The following is a 27,167-nucleotide window of genomic DNA, read 5'->3' as shown; positions in this document are numbered from 1 at the left end:
TTGAAATGCTTGTAGTTTGCTTTTGTTTAGTTGCCAGTCAGGATAGTGATAAACATGAAGTTCATATCATTCCTAAATAAGAGTTGAAACTTAATTGTAGTAAACTGCACTTTGTTGATCTTGTAGTTGTTTCTTGATCTTTTGAAGGGCGTTCTGATGGTGAAGTCTTTCTTTGGTGAGTTCTTTCTGCTAGTGGTGTGTATTGTCTTCTGTTTAGATCTATTGACTGAGCTAGGGCATTGGGTTCCGTATTAAAGATGTGCAGCTGGAGTGTGTAAATATTGAAATGCGATTGTGAATGGGCTGCTAACAGCTGTTGCATAGCTAACAACTCACCATAACATCTAGGGGATACATTCTTTTGATTTCATGATGTAAGGTATATTGAAATTTAACACATCTTTGTTGCTTACAGGCAGTATTATACAACACTTAAAGCAGTATTGTAAAATCTGTAGTTAAACTTTGTCTTTAATATCATCACAGTGCTAGAAACAGATGAAAGCTACTTACCAGTGTGGCTTCTGCTTTACACGATGTAAATATCCTCTTCTCCACCCTCATCTGTGATGATTTTCAGCATCACAGTATTTCTGTGGAGCATGTGGAAGAAACTGAGTTAAGCCTTAGTGATGCATTTAACTTTTAGATTGGAAAGTTTTACTGAGTCGGGTTAGGTGATGCTGGGAAGCCCTTTTTGTGGTGGGAAAACAGAAAAAAAAATTGTGCTCAATGTTTTTTTGCTTTCATTTTTGTTTAGATTTCACAACATTCCCCTCACCCACTGTCTGATGTTTCTTCGTGTTTCACTGTTGCGGTCATTACATTTGAGTAATCCTGCTGGCAGGTTGCCCTCAGTTGGCCTGAATTCCAAAGTCCTGGGTCCTGCGTCGGCTGCTGTCACCCCTTCCCTGACGTCAGGTCGTCAGGGGTATAAAAGATGCGGCCAACGACATTTTATTTAGTTTTTCTTGCCATGCGGTGCCCGAAGCAGAAGCAATTCGCAAGTGCTGTTCGGCCGAATCCTGAGATTTTCATGTTCAAGTTTCAGATCCAAAGTCCTCAGTAAAGCTAAGTACCCCGTTGGGGAAACTTTTTTTTCTTGCTCCAGACCGATGTCAGAAAAAGTAAATAATTGTATTTCTTTTTGGAAAGGAAATATCTCATAAGGATTTTCATTCTTACTGTATTCCTTGCCTAGGCCCTGATCACAACGTTTCTGGTTGTCGGTTTTGTGCTAGATTTAACCAACGCACTATTAAGCGTCTGTATGATTTTGCTTTAAACTATTTTGGACGCCGGTTTAATTATCCAGAAATGTCATCAGATAGCCATCCGACTACCAGAGTTCACAAAAAACGCAAAGAAAAGGAGAGAGATAGACAACCAAGGCCCAAAACCGATGACAAAAGCCAGTCGCCGGTTCGCTGGTTCTCAGTGAGGCGTTTTCGCAGCCCCTGACGCCCGCTACTTTAGAGTCACAGGCCGCTACCGACTCCCACGTGGAGTCGGCCATGCCGCTGGAAACTCAAGGCATTGGAGCCTCGGATACTATTCCTTCAGATGGGTCCAGAGCCGCTGAGCAGGCACCGGCTTCTGAGGGTGTATTCAGACCTAAACATTTTTACATTAAACCGACTTCAGCTTCAAAGGCAAAGACTAAAACACCTTCTAAAGCAAAGAAACAAACTCAAGAGCCACGTGGTCAGGCCTCTATGCCCAAAAACAGATGCTCAAAATGGCCGAAGACTTGATTATCTTGATCAGGGTTCCCATCCCCCTCCTGATAAGAGGCCTAGGCAAGAGACTGACTATGAATCCTTCGGGTCAGGTTTCCATTTCTTCTGATCAGGAATATTCTCTTCCCCCCCCCTATGAGGATTCTGATGCTGAAGAATCCATACCGTCAGCTTCTCCTCCAGAGGACTATTCTTTTGGGGAAACCTTGCATACCATAAGGGAGCATTTCCACTGGGAGAGCCAAGATTTTTCAGAATCTAAAAAGAGGCTCAGGGATTTCCTTCTACTACCCCAACACAGGCCACAAGCCATTCCACCTCTGTTAGACATTGTAGATGATGTGTTTTCAGAGTCTAGTCTTACCCCTGACTCCTTACCTCCATCTCCAGTTAAGCCTGACAGATATTACAGGGTCCCAAAGGAGTTAAGGCTTCCACTGCAAAAAACCCTACCCCCTCTGACAGAGATTCTGGGGCACTGGATAGATGGGGAAAAAAGGTTTACACATCTGCTACCTTGGCTATAAGGGCCTTAAGCTGTCAGTTTCATATGCTCAAATATCAGCAACATGTCAGGGCATTGCTTAAACAGAAACTGTTGTTAAACTCTGAATGTGCAGAAAACAAGGAAATGCAAGATTTATTGCATGCAGCTGAACAAGTTAGAAAGCATACTTTGCAATGTGGTTTTGATTCTTTGGAGGCCTCCTGCAGGGCCGCAGTTACGGGTTCTGTAATTAGGAGGCATGCTTGGTTAAAGGAACAAAATCTGCCTGATCATGTCGAAGTTAAATTATTAGATGCACCTTTAAACATGATACTTTTTTTGGTGTTAAGGCAGAAGAGGTGTTAAAGAAAATGGAGGACAAAGCTAAATCTATGCAAACTGTCAAGTATTTTTTACAAGTATAGCCATCTAGGTTTAGTAGAAACTGGCCAACAAAGAATTGGTCCTTTCCTGTGTCAGACAGACCTCAAAGGGACAAACCCAGACGCCCTAGAGGCAGATCCCAGGCGCAAGGTTCATACAGGTCAAAGCAGTGGGGTGCTTCTACCTCCAAAGTTGGAGAAGACAAATAACAACCATACAGGAAACAGTTCCAATGACTTCCCCCTGCCTGCACTAAGCACCTATCTTCTGGCAGCACCCTTAGGGGGAAAATTAGCACTTTTTTCTCAAAATTGGCACATCATAACCCAGGACATTTGGGATCTAAATATCATGTCACAAGGCTACAAGTTCCATTTCCATACCCTGCCAAAGGCAAACGGCTGGCCAGATCTGACAAAAAATCAATGGGCAGAGGCCCAAAAACAAGTCTCATCCCTCATGGACATGGGGGCCATTCAACAAGTACCAGAGCAAGAGCAGAGACAAGGATTTTACTCAAGACTGTTCTTGGTACCCAGAAAGGACAAGGTCTGGGGGCCAATTCTGGACCTATCTATTCTGAACACATTCCTGGATATAATTCAAGATGTTGGCTTTGCAGCAGCTTCTGCCAATGCTGAGCAGGAATGCTTGGCTTGTGACTTTAGGCCTAAAAGAGGCGTACCTGCATGTCCCAATCAGACAAATATGCAGAAGATACCTCAGATTCAAGGCTGGCTCAATGCATTACCAATTCTCTGCACTGCCCTTTGGCATATCTACTGCACCCAGGGTCTTTTCAAAGTGCCTGGCACCAGTAATTGCATTCTGCAGACAAAGAGGAATACAAATATATCCTTACTTGGACGACTGTCTTAATTCAAGCAGAGAACAAGGACATTCTTCTACAACATCTGGCATTTGTGAAAAGACTTCTAACATGCCTAAGGGTATACATTCAACGAAAATAAATCAAAACTAGTACCCTCTCAAGAGATAATATTCCTGGATGCAAGCTTAAATACATCTGCCCAGATGGCTTATCTCACGCCAGACAAACAAAGGCAACTGACTGCCTATTTCAAAATGTTGGCAACAAAGGCCCAGTTATCTGCAAAAAAAATTCTGCAGACTTTGGGCTTCATGGCATCCTGCATCCTACTAATTCCATATGCAAGACTGCATATGAGGAAACTTCAATGGTACCTAAAAAGTGTTTGGACTCAACATTGCCACAGCCTGGAAACTATGATTACTCTCATTCCCTGCCTGCAACAAGAGTTTCGATGGTGGGCAAAGGCTTGTCACCAAAACAAGGGACAGCCATTCACATTACCCCCAGCCAGGCAGACACTAACAACAGATGCATCAGATTATGCCTGGGGGGCCCACATGGCAGGAAGATGCATTCAGGGCACATGGACCGCAAACCAAATGAATCTACATATCAATCAAAAAGAGATGCTAGCTGTTCATAATGCACTGACAGCCTTCAAGGACCTACTTTATCCGGGACAACTACTGATGAAGACAGACAACACCACGGTCGTGTGGTATATAAACAAGCAGGGGGGCACACATTCTTACCCCCTTTGCAGACTAGCCATGACTTTGTGGGACACAGTATTGACTTACCAAGTACATCTGCAGGCACAATTCCTGCCAGGAAGGAAAAATACTCTGGCAGCCGAACTAAGCAGAAACCTCATGGATCCCCACGAGTGGCAGCTGGATCCACAAGTCTTCAGCATGATAACATGGAAATGGGGATACCCGGACATAGATCTATTTGCCTCCCCTCACAACTACCAACTAAAAATATTCTGCAGAAGGATTTATCACAGACAAGCATGGAAAGTGGACGCCCTATCTTTCAGCTGGAAAAACCTATCAATATATGCCTTCCCCCCAAGGTACTCCTAAAGGTCAGACAGGAGAAGCCAAAGATTATACTGATTGCCCCAGACTGGCCCCGCCAGTACTGGTATCCAGTACTAAGGAACTTGTCAATGCCCAGCTTGGGCCTTACCTCAAATACCTCATCTACTGTCCCAGCAAAACAATCCGATCCTGCACAGCCAACTCAGGACTTTAAACCTGGCAGCATGGCAGATAATGTAGTCATACAAAACACACCTCTCAGTAAAGCTGTGATGGATGTCATTTTGGAGGCCAGAAGGCCTAGTACTAGAAAATCTTATGCTGGAAAATGGAAGAGATTCTGTGCTTGTAACCAGGCACAATGAACTGATACAGCTGTGCTAAATATTCCTCAGATTTTGCAATGTTTAACTGAGATGCTGGACAAAGGCTTATCTTTTTCATCTATTAAAATTCATGCCTCTGCCATTTCGGCTCATTACAATACAGAGCCCTTATCTTTTCTCATCCCTTATTAAAGCAGTACCTCAGAGGAGCCAAAAATTTAAGGCCTCCAAGGAGATTACCAATGCCTGCATGGGACCTCAACTGTGTCTTGGAAAAACTCACCCTGCCTCCTTTTGAGCCAGCCGCTACTGCTGATATAAAGTTTTTATCTTGGAAAACAGCTCTGCTCCTAGCAATAACTTCTGCAAGACGAGTTTCAGAGCTACAGGCACTCATGGCTGTGGAACCTTTTATATTTTTTTATCCAGACAGGGTCTCTCTGAGGACAAACCCAACATTTATGCCTTAGGTGGTGTCCAGTGTGGCTCTTAACCAAACTATTCATCTGCCAACTTTTTATCCAAATCCACAGAACAAGGGGGAGAGAATTCTGCATTCTTTGGACATACACAGACAGCTTACATTCTACTTGGACAGAACCAAAGTTTTCAGAAAGACAGAGCAATTACTAGTGGCATATGCTGCAGGATCACAAGGAAAGGCCATCTCAAAGCAGACTATTTCAAAGTGGATAGGCCACTGCATTTGTTTCTGCTACTTACACCATGGCAAGCCAGTGCCCAAGGGCATTATGCCACATTCAACCAGAGCTGCAGCCACTTCAGCAGCCTTTTTCAGGGGAGTACCAACCAAGGACATTTTAGAGGCTGCTACTTGGAGTTCAGTGTACACCTTTACAAGGCACTATCATCTGCCACTCTACTCTAAATCCAGGGCAGGCTTTGCCACTGCAGTTCTGCAAGGCCTCATAGCCACTCCTAACTCTGTTTAGCTCCAGCCTCCCATCCATAGCTTTAGGACTCTACCCAAATGTGTAATGACTGCAACAGTGAAACACAAAGAACATAGTACAGTTGTGTACACTTACCATAAATGTAGATGTTCGAGTGTATTCACTGTTGCAGTCCGGGTTACCCACCCATCATCCCCCTTTCTTCTGATGGAACCTATCTTTCCTTCTTTGATTCATATAACCTATGTGGTGTATTTGCTTGTAGAGGAAGGTAAAGTTTATAATGGTGCATGTTTTTATATATATATAAATTTTGGCTACCCTTTTAGGGGGGCACCTGACATCTGTGGCAAGAAAAACTAAATAAAATGGCGTTGGCCGCATCTTTTATACCCCTGACGACCTGACGTCAGGGAAGGGGTGACAGCAGCTGACACAGGACCCAGGACTTTGGAATTCAGGCCGACTGAAGGCAACCTGCCAGCAGGATTACCCAAATGTAATGACTGCAACAGTGAATACACTCAGACATCTACATTTACGGTAAATGTACACAACTGTACTTTTGTGGTGCCTTCATGCTGACAGAAGCATGTGTCACGGCGGTGCTGCTTTTATCCTGTTTACCTTTGCGTAGTACTCTGGGAACATGCTTCATTGCTCTTTTCTCCTCCTTGTCTGCGAGGCCGGGCTGCTCCTTTTCTTGAACATTTCTGTAAATTACATGATCCACATTCAAATATGAGTTGCCAGCCTGCAGCCTTACATTTTTTTAAACTTGTCTTCTGCCTTTAGTCAAGAATGTTGGATATGTTTTTGTAACATGGCTGTGATCTTGAAATAGCCTTGTAAATGTAGTTTTTGGATTACATTGGATATTCTAGTGTCACCTGTTAAAAAAATTCCTTCCTTCAGACCAGGTGCATCCCTTTCATTTCAGAAACAGCTGTCAAAATGTTATTGCAGATTGTTCCGCAGTCACTGACCGGGTACAACACATTGAAGTAAGGTAAACCAGTTTAATGTTGTGTGTGGGTTGGCACTCCTTGTTTACCCAAAACAGGCCTACCCTGCACAAATCCACTTTGTTCCTTTGAACTCTAATTGCTAGCTTGTATCTGTTCCAGCACTAGGCATTCACTGGAACACCTTTGAAGAGGTATCAGTGTAATCCATAGTAAGTTTCTGTCAGATCTGTAGTTAGAATTCAGGAACAGTTTCAGCTAGTAATGCTGTACTGTTAATGACTAATGGCTTGTCACTCACCCTTGATTATGAATACATTGCTGGTGCAGGCTTTGTAAATCCATATTAAAAATATTGTCAGCTGTCAGTGTTCTTTAAATGTGTACTACTGTTTTCAGCAGCCATGGTGTTCAGAGTTGAATGTGGAAACCGCAGTTCTGGGGACAGTGTTTCACTGTCTCAGACTGAAGGGAGTAGGTTGTTTGTGTAGTCTTGTGCAGAGTGACAAATAAGCTCCATAACACATCTCACTTAAAACATCTTTCAGAAATTAATTATAACTCCCAAAGTGAGTGCATATATGGCCAGTTTAGATATGATGCATGTACTATGAAGCGTAGGTTAGTATATTTCATGGGAGATTAAATATTGGAGTATTACAGTAAAGTTGATAAACTGGACCTGGTTAGCCTTAGCCAGGGACACTTACCACTCTGTTGTGCTCAGAAAACAGTACTTTGCTCTATGTGAACAATACATACTCAATAGCACTGGCCAAGTAGAGTGTGGTCAGGATCTGCCAATTTGCTTGGATATAGAGGAAATCTGTTAAGACGCCACTATAAGGAATTGGATACTTCTTTACGTTGTGTTAGTTGGGTGTCTGCATGTCTGGCCTTAACAATGAAAAGATGAAAGGTATGCTGCAGAGCAGATTAGTTTAATATTACTTTGTAAAAATGCTCTAGTATGACACCTGTGACGTGGTATAAAATTGAGGCAAAAATTTTACCATTGATAACATCTAGTATTAAACGGTTTGTAACCTAACATGAGCATATGTCAAAACTGTAAAGTAGACTGCAAGTGTTAAGATGCACATTTAATGGCTTTGATAGTGCAAGTCAAGTGACAATGTCTGTTGTGGCCTACATTGCCACTTGTGGCATTGCTTATTTATTTACTTATTTGCTTGAATTATGTGTCAGAGAAAGATATAGGTAGTTTAGAAAATGGTATGTGGCTTTTCATAAAATGTGAGGTAAGCCCCTCAAAACTAGCAGTTGTTCAGGGCCAAGAGCAGTTCGGTCACCCTCGTTACCCAGATGTGCAGCTAATAGAGTAACGGAAGGTAAGGCAGTCACCCTAACGGTCTTTATGGCTCTTCCAAGCTACCATATTTTGAAGAAATAACAGCTGATGGCAGGTTTGTATGGCCTGCCAGGCCTTTAATACTTGAAAGAATCCTGCACCTGCAAGTACGTACCCCATGTTCTTATATGAGGATGGCCTTTTTTGTGTTGAGGTGATGGAATTTGTGGGATTTAAGTACTGCCTACATAATGGGTGCCACTGCCTCTTCATGCAGCACTAAGTACATGTGATCTTCCCAGGGAGGACCATTGTAAGCATCTGACCATGCATTGCGTAATCAAGTTGTGCTGGTGCCGTCTGAAGCCAAGGGACATATTTGAACTCATCTGCTTGGGTGAGAATCCTTGTGTGGTGAAAATTTTTAGATCTGTGTTGTAGATTTCTTACTGATTAAAGAGATTTATGTTGGGCACAGTTTGGATACAGGTAAACTGAAAGGTAACAATGATGCTCAGAGAATGGGTTTATTAAAATTGAGGGAAGTTACTTCTGTAGTTGGTGAATATATATTTGACAAACAATGGTCTTGTCATATTCCATCAAGTAGCAAAAACTGTGGTAAGAGTGGTGGTCTGAGCCTGCTGATATTTTGGAGAGGTACTAAAGTAAGCATATATCATCATGTCTCCAGCCCTACCTTATCTTTGTGCTTTTAGCAGAGTTTTGTACTCACAACCAAAAATCCTGAATTGTGTTTTTGTCACATTTGATGTTCTTTGTGTTTCACTGTTGCAGTCATTACATTTGAGTAATCTGCTGGCAGGTTGTTCTCAGTCCGCTTGATTAACAAAGTCTTGGGTCCTGTGTCGGTTGCTGTCCCTTCTTCCATGACGTCCGGTCGTCAGGGGTATAAAACATGCAGCCGACGCCATTACATTAGTCTTTCTTGCCGTGCGGTGCCCGAAGCAGAAGCAGTTCGCAAGTGCCAGTCGGCAGACTCCTGAAATTTTCATTTTCGAGTTTCAGATCCGAAGTCTTCAACTAAAAAGCTAAGTACCCCGTTGGGGAAACTTTTTCTTGCTCCTTACTGATGTCAGTAAAAGTTAATAATTGCATTACTTGTGGGAAGCAAATACCTCATAAGGATTTTCATTTGTACTGTATTCCTTGCCTAGGCCCTGACCATAACGTACCTTGCTGTCGGTTTTGTGCTTTATTTAATCAACGCACTGTCAAACGTCAGTATATTTTTGCTTCTAAATATTTTGTCTCACGCTTTAATTATCCAGAAATGTCGTCAGTTAGCAATCCAACTACTGGAATACCTAAAAAACGAAAAGAAAGACAGAGATAGGCCGTTGAGGTCCAAAACTGTTGATGACACTTCTCTTAAGCCAGTCACCAGTTCGCCGATACTCAGTGAGGCGCTTTCGCAGCCCCTGATACCCTCTACTTATGATTCGTAGGCATCTACTGAGACCCGTTCGGAGTCCGGTATGCCGCGAGATGCTTCAATTATGGAACCCGTGGATGTCTTTACCTTGGATGAGTCCGTAGCCGCTGTGCAGGCACCGGCTTCTGAGAGTGTTTTCAGGCCTACAGATTTGTATATTAATCCGACGCCATCTTCAAAACTAAGGCCAAAAGCTCAACCTATGCCTAAAAAACTGACACCTAGGCCACATGTGCAGGCCCCTATGCCTAAAAAAACAAATGATCAAAATGGCTGAAGATTTAATTACTCTAATCAGGGGTAGCCAACCCCCCCCCCCCTTCTAAGAGGCCTGCAAGACATTGATTATGAATATTCTGAACAGGATTCTCTTTCTTCTGTCTCTTCTAATGAACAGGAATTGTCTGTACCTACTTATGAGGACTCTGATGCAGAAGATTCCGTTCCTTCTGCTTCTCCCCTGAGGATTTTTATTTTGGAGAAACTTTACATACCTTAAGGGAACATTTCCACTGAGAAAGTCAGGATTTCTTTGAATCTAAAAAGAGACTTAGGAATTTTCTTCTTCTTCCTCAGCATAGGCCTTTGGCTATTCCTCCTATTCTAGACATTGTTGATGATGTTTTTCAGAATCTAGAATGGCTCCTGATTTCCTGCCTCCGGCTCCTTGTAAGCCAGACAAATACTACAGGGTTCCTGACCCCCACAAATTCCTTTTCAAAAATCCTGTTGCAGATCCTGAAAACATTTCTCACGGTCCCAAGGGCTTTAAGGCTTCTACAGCTAAAAATCCTACCCCTTCTGATAGAGATTCCAGGGTGCTGGATAGATGGGGTAAGAAGGTTTACACTTCTGCAACCTGGGCAATCAAGGCTTTAAACTGTCAGTTTCATATGCTAAAATATCAACAGCATATCATGGGACTGCTTAAACAGAAAATTATGTTAATTTCTGACTGTGGAAAACAAAGATTTACAGGATTTATTGCATTCATCTGAACAAGTTGGAAAACGTACTTTGCAATTTGGATTTGATTTTTTTTAGGCCTCTTGCAGGGCTGCTGTTACTGAGTCTGTGCTAAGAAGGCATGCTCAAAGAGCAAAATCTGCCTGCTCATGTTAAAGCAAAATTGTTGGATGTTCCTTTACAACAGGACCATCTCTTTGGTAATAAGGCTGAAGACGTTTTAAAAAAGATGGAAGATAAAGCAAAATATATGCAAACTGTAAAAGATTTCTTACAAGTGCAACCTCCAAGATGTAGTAGGCACTGGCCTATTAAGAACTGGTCCTTTCCCGTTCCTTCGAGAGCCACTCAAGCTAAACCCAGACATTCCAAAGGCTCCAGGTTTCAGTCACAAGGGACTTTCAGAACAAAACAATGGGGTGCCTCCTCTTCCAAATCTGGAAACAACAAGATGCCCCCCTATGGTAAGCAGTCTCAATGACTTTCCTTTACACTTACCAAGCACTTACCTTTTAGCCGCCCCTTTGGGGGAGAAAACTGGCTTTTCATGCAAGAAACTGGCAACTTATAACCCAGGACAAATGGGTTCTAAATATAGTATCCCAGGGATACAGATTTCATTTCCACATGTTGCCAATTCCAAACGGATGGCCATACCTGCCCCCAAATCAGTGGGCAGAGGCCGAGATACAAGTACTTTCTCTCATGAGCATGGGGGCTATTCATCCAGTACCAGAAGAGGAAAAGGGACAAGGTTTTTATTCAAGACTTTTCCTGGTACCCAGAAAAGACAAATCATGGCGTCCAATCCTGGACTTATCTACTCTAAACACCTTTCTGGACATTCCAAAATTCAAGATGCTGACTCTTCACCAGTTACTTCCTATGCTAGGCAAAGATGCCTGGTTGGCAACTCTAGATTTAAAAGAGGCTTACCTGCATATCCCAATCAGGGAATCTTGCAGAAGATACCTCCACTTCAAAGCAGGCTACTTGCATTACCAGTTCTCTGCACTGCCCTTTGGCTTATCTATTGCGCCCAGGGTCTTTACAAAGTGCCTGGCTCCAGTAATTGCATTTTGCAGGCAAAGAAATATTCAAATATATCCATACCTGGACGATTGTCTAATTCAGCCAGAAAACAAAGACACTCTTCTAAACCATCTGGCATTTGTAAAAAGGGTTCCAACTTGTCTAGGGTACACTATAAATGAAAAGAAATCACAACTGGTACCCTCTCAAAAAATTACATTCCTGAGTGCAAGCTTGAATACAACTGCCCAGATGGCTTACCTTATGCCAGAGAAGCAAATTCATTTGGTGACTTACTTCAAACAGGTGACCACAAAAACCCTGCTTTCTGCAAGGCAAATACTGCAAGCCTTGGGGTTCATGGCCTCCTGCATTCTTCTAATTCCATATACAAGACTGCATAGGAGGAAACTTCAGTGGTACTTGAAAAGTCTATAGAGTCAACATTGTCACAGCCTGGAAACAATGATTCCTATCATACCTTGCCTACAACAAGAGTTCCTATGGTGGGCAGAGGCCTGCCACCAAAACAAGGGACTGCCATTCACACCACCCCCTGCTGCCCAAACCCTAACTACAGAAGCATCAGACTATGCTTGGGGGGCACATCTGTCAGGGAAGTGCATTCAGGGCAAATGGAGCCCAAATCAAATGCACCTTCATAGCAATCAAAAAGAAATGCCAGCTGTATAGAATGCACTGACAGCCTTCAAGGACTACCTTCATCCTGGACAATTACTGGTAAAGACAGACAACACCACAGTTATGTGGTACATAAGCAAGCAGGGGAGTACACACTCCTACCCCCTTTGCAAACTAGCCATGGCATTGTGGAACATGGCCTTGACATTTCAAGTACAACTACAAGCTCAATTCCTGCCAGGACAACTGAATACTCTGGCAGACGAACTAAGCAGAAATCTCATGGACCCACACGAATGAAAACTGGAACCACAGATTTTCAACATGTTGACACGCAAATGGGGGAGCCCAGACATAGATCTTTTTGCCTCATCCCAGAACTATCAGTTGGACAAATTTTGCACAAGAGTTCATCACAAAAAAGCCTGGAAAGTGGATGCTCTATCCTTCAGCTGGAAAAACCTATCAGTCTGTGCCTTTCCCCCTCTGCCTCTGCTCTCCAAAGTTCTACTAAAAGTCAAACAGGACAAACCAAAAATGATTTTGATTGCACCAGACTGGCCTTGCCAGCACTGGTACCCACTCCTACACAATGTGTCACACCTTCCACCGTGGCAATCCTCAGCAAACCTGTGATGGATGTCATTTTGGAGGCGAGAAGGCCTAGTACTAGAAAATCTCACACTGACAAATGGAAAAGATTCTGTGCCTGGAATCAGTCTCAAGGGATAAGCACAGAAGTGCCCAACATTCCTCAGATTTTACAATACTTAACTGAGATGCTTCATAAGGGCCTGTCCCTTTCTTCCATAAAAATCCATGCCTCAGCCATTTCAGCTCATTACAACACAGAACCTCCCCTCTACTCTCATCCTCTGCTAAAGCAGTATCTCAGAGGGGCGAAAAACTTAAGACCACCCAGGAGAGCTCCAACCCCTACCTGGGACCTCAATTTTGTATTGGAAAAGCTCAGCTGCTACTGCAGAATTAAAATTTATCTCCTGGAAAACACTTTCCTTTTAGCAGTCACTTCAGCTAGAAGGATTTCCGAATTACAGGCTCTTATGGCAGTGGAGCCTTTCATCATTTTTCATGCGGACAGGTTATCTCTCGGGACTAATCCAGACTTCATGCCTAAGATGGTATCCAGTGTGGCTCTTAATCAGACCATACATTTGCCAACTTTGTTTTCCAATCCACAGAACAGGGGGGGGGGGGCGGATTCTGCATTCATTGGATGTACACAGACAACTTAGAATTTTCTTAAACAGGACAAAATCTCAAAGAAAATCTGAACTGCTGGTGGCATTTGCTGCAGGGGCAGAGGGAAAGGATATTTCAAAGCAAACCATTTCCAAATGGATAAGCCATTGTATTCATTTCTGCTATATGCACCATGGAAAAACTATCCCCCAGGGGATCAGATCTCACTCCAACAAGGCTGCATCTACTTCTACAGCCTTTCTCAGAGGTGTTCCTACCAGGGACATTCTAGAAGCTGCTACCTGGAGCTCAGTTCATACATTCACCAAACATTACCATTTATCACTTTTCTCTAAATCCAGAGCTGGCTTTGCCACTGCTGTCCTGCAGGGTCTTATAGCTGGTCTTAATGCTGTATAATTCCCTCCACCCAGCCATAGCTTTGGGAATCTACCCAAATGTAATGACTGCAACAGTGAAACACGAAGAACATAGTACAGTTGTGTACACTTACCATAAATGTAGATATTCGAGTGTATTCACTGTTGCAGTCCTGGTTACCTTCCCTCCAGCCCCCTATTTTTCTTTGGCTGTACCTCTACTTTCTTTCACTATGCTTAAAAGCCCTTTTGGTGTATTTGCTTTTGGGATTGGAGGTATATTTTGTGTGTTTTTAATTTTATTTGCTTCCCATTTGGGTGGCACCTGACATCTGGGACAAGAAAAACGAATGTAATGGCGTCGGCTGCATGTTTTATACCCCTGATGTCATGGAAGAAGGGACAGCAACTGACGCAAGACCCAAGTCTTTGTTAATCCGGCCGACTGAGGGCAACTTGCCAGCAGATTACCCAAATGTAATGACTGCAACAGTGAATACACTCGAACATCTACATTTATGGTAAGTGTACACAGCTGTACTTTCCCATTCTGGTGATTTGTTGTGCCTTACGACATGGTTGGAAGTAATTTTTGTTAGCTGAGCTTGACTGAATCCAGTTTCTGGCAACAAATACTGATTATAAAATGTTTCTGTGGTGTAGGGGGATAAAGCCTAAGTAGCAGGTGGCCAGGTTTTGAACAGTGTCTTAGGTGCCTACAGGAGCTGGCAGAGGAAAATGGGAGTGAGCAGTCAGTGCCTGTTTTTACCCATCCTGGGGGGAGGAAGGTGGTTCTGGCTCATCATATGGGTGATACCTAGCAGTTTTGAAAATAAATAAATAAAATCAGTTAATTAATTAAAAAAATAAAATAATTATTTATTTATTTTACATTTGTTGACCGGGATTGTCCAACTGAGCTGAAGAGCCCTTTTTCAGCGGAGGCCCGGGGAGAAAAGCTCCAACATATTATACAATTTTCATTATAAATTATCATTAAACAGCAATTTTACAGGATTATTACAAGGCATTAAGTAGCAATACAGTGTTATACAGTGTCAATAATCAGGAGTATAGCATAACTATTTCAAGATGTATAAAAATAAATATGTCATTAAGATGAGTATAGTTTTTGGGGTAAGTGGTGAAAAAAACCCAGTTTTATCATGATGTAGTTGTATGAAGGCAAGACAATTACAATAGAATGTTCCTCTGAGGCAATTTGCTTAATAGATTTTAGAAGACAGTAGAAAGAGTAGTCAATGAAGATTAGAGAGAGCTAGTGAGAAGAGTGAGTTAAGGGCAGAAAGTAGATTAAGGTATGTGAAGTAGGGGATGTTAAGGAGGGAGAGTGTAGTGGCAGGACCAGTGACTTTTAAAGTGCTCTTTGGTGGCTGTCTTAAATTGTTTAGCATGTATAAGGGTCTTGATTTCTAGTGGGAGCCTATTCCAGGCAATAGTGGGGTGATAGCTTTACATGTTGCGTCCAAATTTAGACTTGGGTTTGTAAATTTGTAGTAGATCTTGGTTAGAGCTTCAGAGAGATTTGGAGTGAGAATAATGGAAGATGAAAGTGAATAGAGCTGGGCAGTAGAAAGGCTGGTGTAGGATAGAATTAAGTGATCCACTGATAATGTTGGGGTCAGTGAAATGAAATGACTGATTTTTATTGATGAATTGTAGCACTACTTGGAATGAATGCAGCAATGAAATTATTTTTTTACCCATTGTTTACTCATATGTGCATGCTTTCGAAGTGATTTGCTAGATGATACAAACTATAATGAAAAATATGCAGAAGGTCTTTTATTACTGTTTTTATTGTTTTTAAATGTGTTCCTCGTCACTGAATTATGACTCTGTAATAAATAAATGATGCATCTTAATAAATACTTTTCTCGGCAGTGATATAACAAATACGAAGATCAGTAGAATAGCCCACAGAGAATGTAGTTTTAAGATTTCTGTCATCACGCAATTTGCAGAGAAGATATCACTATCAGTGCTTCACTTTTAGATATTGAGTTAGTAACCTTTATTAAATGTTACATTAATGAAGTTGCCATAATTCATAACATATTTCTGATATTGGAAAGTACTGCATTTTTAATCCATTTAGCAATTTTTTTTCTTTTCTTACTTAAATGGTTTATTTCCATCGGAGAGTCATAAATCTATGCAGAAGATTAAGTCTGTGAGCCAATAATAAGCTATTTCTTGTAGTCCAGGTTATGATTCTTACAGTCTCCGTTTGCCTGTTATGTGGCTCTGAGCAAGTCACTTCACCATACTGCTTTCAGGGTCACCCTTGGAAAGGGATGCTTGTATTTAGTGAGCTTGCCTGGTTAAATTAAAATGTGCAAAATATAATATACAACACTATAATCTTCTAACGTTAATGAAAAGTAAAAAAAAAATGCAGTCTGTAAAATAACTTAATGGGTAGTAGTAGTTCTGATGTGGGAGGGGGGGTGACCTGCATTTGAGAATGTGTGTTGAATGGTGAAATCACCAGAAGTAGAAGAGTAGCCAAGAATCTCAGGGCCTCGTTCTGCCTTTCACTAAAGGAGAGAAGTGTGCCTTTCCCTTGCTTTGCCAAAGATTTGTGAAGTAGTGGAAAATGAGCTGAAAAAAGGGGGGGGGGGGGCGTCTAGCGAAAGACTTCTGAAATCCAAACAAATTGCCAGGAAGGTAGCAGTTCATTTACATTCAAAGAACTAAATGCCACAGCAACCCTGGTTTGAATTATCGCCTGGGAGGAGTGGAACTAACAGCAACAGAGTAGGAAAAACATCTGGGGATGTTTACCACACCTGTGCTAGACGAACAGGAGCACAGTGAGAGGACAGTGGTAACAGCAGACCAAACGGTGTGGTGTATCCTCAAGGAGGATAGAATCCTGTAACAAAAGGTAATACTAACACTTTGCAGGTCCTTGGTCAGATCATAACTGTAGTATTGCATGCAGTTCCTGGTAGCCATGTAAAGAGAAGAGTTTAAGCTGCTGGAAGGAATCCAAAGAAAAACTACCAGAAAGATCCATGGAATTGAGAGGAAGGGACATGATAGGGGCTAGAGAAGCAAGAGTCCACAATAGAGCAGAAGATGCAAGAGTGGGGTGGGGGGGTTGACACCATTATGCTGGTGTGCCAGACAAACGGTAGAGGAGGGACACACAATTATAAGGACTGGCTATTCTCATGTTCTCTGAAATTTCTTTTTCCCCAGAACAGGCTTGTTGACCAATGCAACAGATGACTGGAATGTGATAGGAAAGGGTCTCAGCTGAGGCTTTCAACTGGGCATGGGGCAAATATAAAAGAGGTAGGGGGAGATGGAAGGGAGTCTGAATGTTTAGATACTTAAAAGGACCGACTAAGCAGGCTTATTGTCTTCTGCTGTCAAGGAAATGTAACGTAAAATGCAATGCGCAATCACATCTAGGAATGAAAGGGCACGCTGCTACATTCTTGTTCTTACAAACTGCAATGGCTGCATGTGTGCACATCCGGATCAATCAGTTAATTATGGCACTTGATGAGAAGACTGTACTTGAGTAAGAGGGAGAGATGTGAACTTTTCTATCTAGTTACCTTCATACAGCTTTTCACAAAATTGTCACACAAAGGTGTGTGGGGGATACACTCATTTAAAATGAATGTGAGAGCTCTAATGTTATGGTAATATCAGGAAAATGCTTGTAGGATATTGGTGTGGTTATGAACGAGTCACTGAACAAGAACAGAAAAATGATTTTTCCATGACGAATGATAATGTGCACAACGTGCTGTCATTTCAGTGAAGCAGTTTCTACTTGTGCTGGTAGTCTTTTTTGGCAGTAATTTTGAATCTGTTGGAACCCATTGTTGGGGGGGGGGGCAAGATATTCCAGAATCTGCTATCTCATTCTGAGACAGGAAAGTGGGTTATACCGTTGTCTTCTGACCACAGACGACAGTACAGCTAGGGATGATTTCCAGGAAGGAATAAAGATGCTGGGTTATTAAGGCTTCATGTTATGCTACTCTACAGGCTCTGCATCAAAAAACTTCTGCTGATCTACTAATTAGTAAGATGAAAAATACACTTAAATTTTTGTTGGTAGTTTGGCAGTTCAGTTTAGAGGACTTAAAGCTTTTAGTTGCTTAACACACTTAACCCATGCATAGGTTTGATTCTCAGTCCTAGTTTGCCTGCTATGTGACTGAGCAAGTTGGAAGCTAATTTACTGGACACTGCTCCTTTGTCATTGTGCAAAGCACTTGTACTTGTGAGATTAAGTATCTATGAGAAGAAAATGCAAAACAAATGTAGGGAGACGTCCCATAGGCTCTACATATGTGAGATGACCTTTCTGCAGAACTGTGACGGCTGAGGTAGATGTTTTAAATTACTGCCATCCTTAGTAGCCAGCGGAGAGCTGGAAGCTGGATGCCAGACTTTTGGAAAACCAGATAATACATTTGCATATGTTTTTCCTTATCACAGTTGTAGTATTCCTGTTGAGGATTGCCGAACATCTGAGCAACATACCAGAGCCTTAGCTCCTTCCATGAACTGGTAGTCAGGCATGTGTCCTACTTCTAAGGTGTAAGGTACATAAGTGACATACAAGCATTTATTCCTCAGTTTTTTTGTTGTCAGTCCGAATGCTACTTTTTGCTATGGCTAGATGTACTGCAGATGAGGAAGGGGAACCGCAGTTAATTATTTTGGAGTTTCTGGCTCATTTATTGAAGTCAGCCAGTGGTTTTGAAAAAGAAACAGAAAAATATATGTGGCTAAGGACCCACACAAAGAATGCCAGGATTTCACTCTGGGGTCTTCTTAAAGCTCGTATGGCTTTGAAGTTCCCACAGTGGTTATCTTTTCTTTCCTGTGTGCTCTTGTCCTCTACCTCTTCTAAAAGACTTTGGGATTCTGATTCCTGGGAGGAGTTCTTGGCTTGTTCTTCTCCGGTCCATTCCTCTTTAGTCCTAGGATATGATGAAGAGGATTCCCTCTCCCCTGCCCCCACCCATTGAGGAATTGTCTTTTGGGAACTCTGTTGATCATATGATAAAGCATTTTAAATGGGACTGTTCCCAAATTTCTGATATCCAGAAGAGTTATGACCTCCTGCAGAGAGACTCACCCCAGCCTTCATCAGTCCCTGTGGTGTTGGTTGCCTTTTTGACACTTTTTTTGCTTTCTGGTCTCCTGACTCCCAGCCTCCTGCTCCAAAGAAACCTGACAGGTTCGATAAAGTACCTGAGGCTCAACTGTTTTCATATAAAAGCCCTCCTCCTGACTCTGCAGTGATTTCTGTGGCTACTGATAAGCCTTATAAGTTACTGTCCTTCTAATCTTTTTACTGTCTGACAAGGATGGTAGGACCATAGACAGGTATAGAAAAAAAGTGTATACCTCTTCCACTGTTGCTTTTAGGGACATAAATTACCAGACCCACATGACCAGGTATGTATTGGCTCTTTCCAAAGTTGGGGGGGGGGTATGCTGTTTGATACACCTGATTCAAAAGCTGAGTACTCTGTCATTTCCCTTTTGAGCTCTGCTTTCCAGATAGCCTGTCATGGCTTGGAAGTCCCTTCTTCCCTTTTCTTGGACATTCCCCAATCTTCCCATTGACAACTTCCTTTAGTTTGATTCTTTAAGACCTTTTGGTGCAAGGAGCCATTCAACCTGTTCCACCCTCTTATCAGGGCAATGGGTTTTACTCTAAAATGTTCCTGGTGCCCAGGATAAAGGGTTCTTGGATGTTCATTCCAGGTCTCTCCTTTCTGAGCACATTTCTAAACGTTCCCTCATTTAAGATGTTTGTCCAGTCTCTGTTTCTTGTAGTATCTCTCAGGCCTTCCTAGTGTCTCTAGATATAAAGAACGCCTGTCTTTGCATTCATTTTCACCCTCTCTTCAAGAAAACTTTTTAGAAATCTCTATTTTCTTCTTATCAGTTCTTTTTTGCGTTTTGGTCTTTCTGCTGCCCCAAGAGTCTTTATCAAATGTCTGGCCCTAGTGCTGTCCTTCTGCAGGCTTCAGTGAGTTCAGATTTTCCCTTGTTTGGATAATTTTATTTCTTTGAGCTCTGGGATTCATGGCATCCACCATTCCTATGGTCCCCTTCACTAGACTCCACATGAGGAAGTTTCAGTGGTATCTCAAAACTCTCTGGCTTCAACACTGCCATCCTGTGGACTTGTCATCCCTTTCTTGTCATGTTTCAGACTGGAGTTCCTGTGGTGGATTCATCAGATTTCTCTGAATCCCTGCCTGCCTTTCCAGTCTCCTCTCTCACTCAGGAGTTGTTTACAGAAGCTTTGGATCAGGGTTGAGGAGCCTCTTTTAGTAACGTCCAGGTTCATGCAGCCTGGTCTTCCCAACAACTGACAGACCATTTCATATCAAAGACACTGATTTGGGCTCTTCATGCATTGCATTCCTTTCCAGGCCCTTTGACAATTTTCACAGACATCACCACAGTTATGTGGTAGATAAACACACGAGGACAATAAATCATACCTCCTTTGCAGACTGGCTTTTCTTATTTCGGACTTTGAGAGCCACCGTCAACTGACCCCTTAGTAGGTCTAAATTCAATTTGAGGACAATCTAGTGACAGTCTGAGCAAGTCCAGTGCCGATCCCAATGAATGGATGCTTCTTGGAGAGGGATTCCTGGACATTAAACATTGATGGGTTACTCCTCCATAGATCTTTTTGCCTCCACTCGAACAGGCAGCTTCCCGGGTTGTTTTCCAGAGTGCCATGTCCTCTGGCTTGGAAATGGACATCATGTCTTTTTCCTGGAAGGGGATGCATATGATCATGTGAGAGATGCCCATAATCTTGCTGTCGACTCCCTTTTGCACCAGGCATCACTGGTTCCCCCTTCTATTTCGTCTGGTTAGGTGCAGTCATCACAGGTTACCTCACAGGATGGATTTTTTCACGGAAGACAATAAATTTCTAGTGCGTTCTTATTTACTCACCCATCATTTGACTTTTGGGTGGTAAGGTTTTGATTCCATTTAGACACAGATTTTCTTAAGGTGCACTTTTGCAGGAGGCCAGAAAACCCACTACTAAAAATGCCTGTGTGGCTAACTGGGAGAGATTTTCTATTTGGTTTTGTAAATATGAATTGGAGCCTGTTTCTTTGTGTATTCCTACTATTTCTATTTGTGTGAGCTGCTGAATTCTGGTCTGGCATACTTGTTTCTTCAAAGTAATTTTGTCAGCCATCTCTTTGTGTCTACCCTTGAATCCACACCTTTCTTCTAGGTTTGAAGTCAAACATTTTTGAAGGTATCCTTCATATTCAGCGCAGAAAAAGTCTGTTCCTCCTCCTCCTTGGTACCGTTAAGTTTGTTCTTGAAAAGTTGACTCTGCTACCATTTGAACCTACAGCTTTTGCAGCTCTGCACTTGGAAAACTGTTTTGTTAGTGGCTCTTACTTAAATCTGAAGTTCAGGTACTCATTGCATTTCCTCCTCTTCTGTTTTTTCAGAGAGTTTTTCTTCATACCAATTATTCTTTTATGACCAAGGTGATTTGTCTTTAAATCAGACCATTCGCCTTCCTTCTTATTTCCCTTCTCTGAGTGACAGTAAGAGGATTCTACATACCTTATATCTGCATAGACAGCTCAGATATTATCTGGATTAGACTGAGGATATAAGGAAATCTGAGCATCTTTTTTGTTTCTTTCCTTTCCAAAAAATTGAGTTTTGTTATCTTTAAGCAAACCCTCTCTTTTTGCATTTCTAATGCGATTTCTTTTTGCTATTCTTTTCATGGTCATAGGAGGTTACTAGGCTAATGGCCCTCAGGCCATTAACAAGCCTAGCCAAGAGTTTATCCCCAAAAAGAAATATCGGTCATCAACTGTTGCCCCTGTCAGTGAGGGACACAGGTGGAATCCTTGGGACGAATTTGTGGTTTCCCATCCACTCATCAAGGTTGCACTTGAAGAGGGTCAGTGAGGTGCTCTGTTTGCCGTTTAAGTTAAGTCTATTCCAGACCGGGCAGCCTCTGGGAAACAAACCTGTCTCTCCAGCAGATTTTGTTAATGTTGCATATTAGATTCAGGCCTTTTGAGTGGGTAGTGTGTGAGGAGTAAGACTTACGGAATAGGGAGCATCTCTAGTAGGGCAGGGTCCGAGATTGCCTTGTAGGCGAGATACAGATCACCCCTGAGCAATCTGTACATTACCGAGTAGAGTGATAGTGATTTGAGCCTGTCTGCATAGGAAAGATGTTGGAGGCCATGGATTCTCTTTGCGGTATTTCAGTGGCCTTTCCAGTTGGTGCAGATGTTTGGAGAGGTACATCCCAAACTGGGCATTTTACTCAATTATTGGTCTAATGAGGGAGGAGTATAGAGAGGTAATAACCTTTTTTCTGGATGCAGTCGCTTTACTTATGAGATGAGCAAAGTAAAAGGCTTTTCTGCTACATGATTATCGAATGTGTGGTTATCAACCTGAGTGCCTAGGTCTCTCACCACAGGTTGTGTGATTAGGGGATTGACGTTGATGTGGTAATCAGTAGGGGTCATGTTTTTTCCAAATGGTATGATGAAAATAAGCAGCTCAGACAAATGTTTAAGCCGGCCTCCTCTCAACTATAGCACACTGCATTAACCCACCACGCTACACTGGCCTTAAAAGAACACCTCTGCTACGTTTTAAGCAGCTTTCTTGTGTTTCTGCTCATTTTACCAGGGTGAGGGCCTCTTCTGGTGATTTTTTCAAGGGTGTGGCCACTAGATCCATTTTGGAAGCTGCAGACCCCTTTACTGAACATATAGGACTGGCAGTGCCAGGGTCATCCTGCATGGGTTATTGGAGGGCTTCTTTGTTATTTCATCCTCCCATCATTTCAAGTAGCTTTTATACTTTAATTTTAGTAAGGAATACTACAATAGTGATAAAGAAGTACATAGTACAGTTGTGTAGGATCTTAACGTAACTGTCGATGTCCTACTTCTCACTGTTAGAGTATTCTATCCGTCCCTCCTTCCACCCTGTTCTGCTCTGTTTCTTACCCCCTAATTGAAGGGTCCACCTCCTTCCCTTTTTTGGATGCACATGTACTCGCTTTTTTCTTTTGGGTTGCTCTGGTTCTCCTGGAGCAATTCAGTTCTGAGTATTAGGTGCTCATACATCACTTAGATGTAAATCATGCATCTGACACATGGTGCCTGGAAGAAGCTAAGGTTTTAGTACTGTTGGTCGGATGTTTGGCTACCCTTGGCAAGATATGTCGTAAGTAAGGAATACTGCAACATTAAGAAGTAGGACATGCACTGTTATGGTAGCTGTACCTTCTTGCTGTAGATTAAGGGCACAGGATGGTAATATGAATGTGCTTTCTTGAAGACTGCCACTGCCATCTGGTTTTAAAAGTCCATGTGAGACTCACAGTTTGAAGCAAATTTGAATGGCCAGTTGAAGGAAGTCAGTGCAATGGAGGAGATATTGCCTTATTTTCAAGGTACTCCTTTAATGTGTTACATGTGTATGTGTGTGTGTGTGTGTGTGTGTGTGTGTGTGTGTGTGTGGAGTGACTTTGTCATATTGAAAAAAAAAACAATTTTGTGAATCTTGATAGAATGGACTTTTGACTACCTTAGGGCAGCCATTGGTCACAGTTTTAACTAGATAGGAAACTAGTTTACCTTTCTTTCCTAAAGGTTCTCCTTCAGTCAGGTGTAGACATTCATTCTCATTCTTCGACCTGCACTCCCTGTGCCACTCTACCTTTTCTCCATTGCTTAACAATTGTTCTGAATAATTATATACGTTATATAGGACCTGGTCAACAGGACTTCTATTTTAGAGAATACTGTACTTTTGCTGTTAGTGTGATTTTGTATAAGCTTACATGTCATTTTCCTTCTTGAGCCTTTGAGCCTTTGACCCCCTTTGAGGGTGGGGGGACTGTACACCCATTACTACTCATTGATGCAGGGCTTACCTTCTGCTTCCTGACTATTTACCAGATTTGCTTGTAAAACCATGCAAAATGTTCCACTATACTAATGTTAATTTACATGTTTATCACCTTCCAGTTTAATGATAGAACTGTTAGTAATTCCTTTACTTGCAACGCATTTTGCTCATGTTTGTATCTCCAGCCCAGTTCCGTTGTTTGCTTGAAAGCTTTGTGTTTGTGTCCATTTTTTTCCTTGTTTTCTGACAGAGACAGCTTAAGTTCATACAGCTCCTCCTTTATAGCTCAATTCCTGTTCTTTGTTTCAAGAGTGTAATATCCTGTTTGATATGAGGATTCCACTGTGGAACACAGTAGGCCACAGACAGATTGCATTCAGGAATGAAAAGTTGCTTTTCTTTTTTCCTTGGTGGTGTTTTCCAGGGGTCCCTATTAATTCGTCGAACATCATTTCATCGGCAATGCCTTTTGTTGAACCATTCTCACTGAGATCGTATTATGGTAGGGATCAGGAAGTGTGCCCTTTCCTCATTGTATTGCGATCTTGGAGTTGGTATATATAATTAGCGGGGTGTGTGGGCTGGAGCAGCATTTCCAATGAAATGCCATTCAGCAGTTTGGTCATTCAATTAATTAATACAGACCCGTTTTCCAGCATTCTCTTCACGGTAGCTTAGAGCTTCTGACTGTACTTCATGTAGTCTAGCTTTCAACTTGGCTTTCTCCTAGATGTTTTGATTCACAGATTAGGCAGAGTGTACTTCACCCCCCAGCTGCACCTTGTTAATGTTTTGTCAGCTTTCAGTAGCATTTCATGTTTAGATATGCTGTCCTGTTTATTTAGAAAGCTTGATTATGTACCATTTTGTTTAAAAGGGGCAGATACATGTCCAAATAATATGTTCACGAATAAAGTTGCTGGACTGTGAAGCTTCTTTTATTACAGAGTAAGACAACAATATTTTTTCCAGCATGAGCATAAAAGCAGGATCAGGTTTCTTGAGGAAAGAAAAACGTAATTTGTGTGGCTGAGTCACTGAACTTTGTCGTCTTTCTGTACTTGAATTTCTCTCCTGTAGGCCTTCTCACCTACTGATCTTGATGTTTTCATGTGTTCACTACTAGTTTCTCACAAAAGAACTGGGGGATGTCCAGATATGTATGTGATGCACAAACCTATGCTAATGATTGTGTAGAGTAAATTACCAGACCGGGCTTCTACCTGCCACACCAGAGATCGGATTTAGTTTAAATACCAAGGGACTGAATTATTTCTGTATAAATAGCAGTTTCTAGATGCACTGTGATAAAATGATTAGCTTTGTTGCTCACAGCATGTGGTTCTGTGGTTCGACTCCTCGCTGGGGTACTGTCTTTGTAAAGTCTGCCTGTCCTCTGTGCCCATGTGTTTTCAGTGTGGGGTCCCCCATTTCCTCAAACATCTAAAAACACGATGATAGTTGACTTGATAAAGGCTTCTGCTGCCTGTAGGTGTGTGCTTGTGTGTTATGTAATCGACTAGTCAAGGATTAGTTCTCTATTTTCTCCCCATTGCTTGCTAGGGTAGACAATGGCCTCCCCTTGATGCTGAGTAGTATTAAGTTGGTTCTGGAAAAATAATGAACTGATGTTTGTCATTCAGTATAAGCCGTGGACTTTTCTCCATTGTAACAAATTTTTTTTATATTTGTGACCCCTCTCAACTCTTAACTTTGGAAGAAAGTAATCAGTGTAGGTAATGTCCATGTGCAGTTTCTAAACAATGAGACAGTTGAAAAAAATGTTTTGAGTAGGCCAGCCAAGAAATGTTTAGGATTGCTTGCACGTGGCCGGGGCTCTGCAAAGTGATTTAAATTTGGGGTTATGTATTAAAAATGCATGTGACATGAATGGCTGTAGAAGGTCTACTTCTGCATATTTTACAAAATGAAAAAGGACAAGTTTCCATGTATGCATGAAAAGAATTTGTGCCCTCATAAACGTACTGCTGTCCTGTTCTGTTTGTGTTTGGTGCTTTGTAACCTGCCTTTGCATTACTATAGCAACCATCTGTGAAAGCACACTGGATACTAGTGGCCTCTTGGCTGTCACATTACCAAAGGCCCAAGGGCAGTGGTGGTAATCCTGGAAACTTTAATGTTCATCAGCAGTGTAAATGCTACCGATGATTTCTGGTTTGACTCTGGATGCTTCAGCTTGCTTTAAGAAGTCTATCAGTGTGGCATAGTGGCTGCTGAAATCTAAGTGCTTTAGTCCTCTAATCTTTTCTAGATCGTAACATGGTTTGTATGTAGAATACATTTTATTTAAAAGAAGATAGCCACTTCAATAATTTCATAAGTAGGAAGGCTGTGTGGCCTTTAAGAGCTCATCTCTAACAGTCCGAGGGGTCATAGTTTCTTAAATAATTTTTGTTGAATTTCTATGTTTACATCCTTAGTAAAAAGGCCTTTGCTTACACTGATTTGGGCAGGTGTTACACTACTTCAATTTGTATTTGTACATGTGTGTGGTATAAATCACGCTGTTGATATAATTACTGCAGTTTCTGATTTTGCATGTGATATGTAAAAAAATGTTTGGTTTTTCTAGCCCCCCTTCACAGTCAAGTGAACAGTGTGCTATAGTTAAAACTATTGTTGCTGTTTAAAGGAAAAAAAATCTGTCACTGTTAGTTCTCATGTTTCTTTGGTACATTTTAAGCACTGCATTCTACTAATCTGAAAGTCCCTAATCAGACCAAATTCCACAAAACATTTTGCTAAACACTGCATAAAGCAGCAAGGAATTAACTGAAAGTGAACTTTCCATGGATTTATTTTTCTGTTGATCTTTTAATGTTTGTAAAAAGCTTCACATTTTGATTTTCTGACTAGATGCGGCACTTGAGACAGGAGTCAACATCACAGCCATTGTAACAGTGTGTGATGTCATGAATATAAAACAGTTAATACCACTACCTGGGGAATTTGTTGTACGTTTGAAAAGAGCAATGTAGCAAGTACCAATTTATGATCAATATTTCAAGTAGAAATATAAGAACATAAAATGTTATCAAAAAATTAAATGATGACATTTTCAGTGTGTGTATATACTTATGTCTTAAGCCTTGTTTGTGCAATCAAATAGTTCATATACATAGACTCCTGGTCTAGGGACGGTACAGTGCTGGAACAAGCTTTGTTTCTTTAAGGAATATTGCATATGTAGAAAATATATTGGTGTCAAACGGTGGTATAAAACTGTTTTTTTAATGTGTGCAGTTTAACAAGTGCAGTTTTTGATTAGAGAAAGCAGCTTTCCTTAGGAAGGTGTGTACAGTATCTTGAGAAAGATATTGTGCATTATTGTTGTGGTGTTATGTGCTTCATAATGCAGTTGAGATGTTTGACTTTCAGGTCATAATCTATAATTTGTTACAACTTTCTTCTCACTTGCATCTGTCTGTCTGTCCTTTCTTCCATGAATGCAGCCTGACATAGAGAAGGGGACTATTTGCAGATATTTCCAGTTTTAGAGTAGCTTTCA

General features: G+C 41.7%; 1 protein-coding gene across 1 annotated transcript in view; it reads left to right on the top strand.

Annotated features, from left to right (window-relative positions):
- Positions 1-27,167, top strand: part of CHCHD3 (coiled-coil-helix-coiled-coil-helix domain containing 3) — a 1,651,044-nt gene that overhangs the window by 638,261 nt on the left and 985,616 nt on the right. The gene's annotated exons all lie outside the window — the stretch shown is intronic.

Source organism: Protopterus annectens, chromosome 11.part0 (assembly GCF_019279795.1).
Source record: "Protopterus annectens isolate FY-2018-M chromosome 11.part0, PAN1.0, whole genome shotgun sequence".
In the NCBI taxonomy this organism is placed as follows: Eukaryota; Metazoa; Chordata; order Ceratodontiformes; family Protopteridae; genus Protopterus; species Protopterus annectens.
The sequence above is the reverse complement of the archived record's forward strand: the minus strand, read 5'-3'. Positions and strand labels throughout refer to the sequence as shown.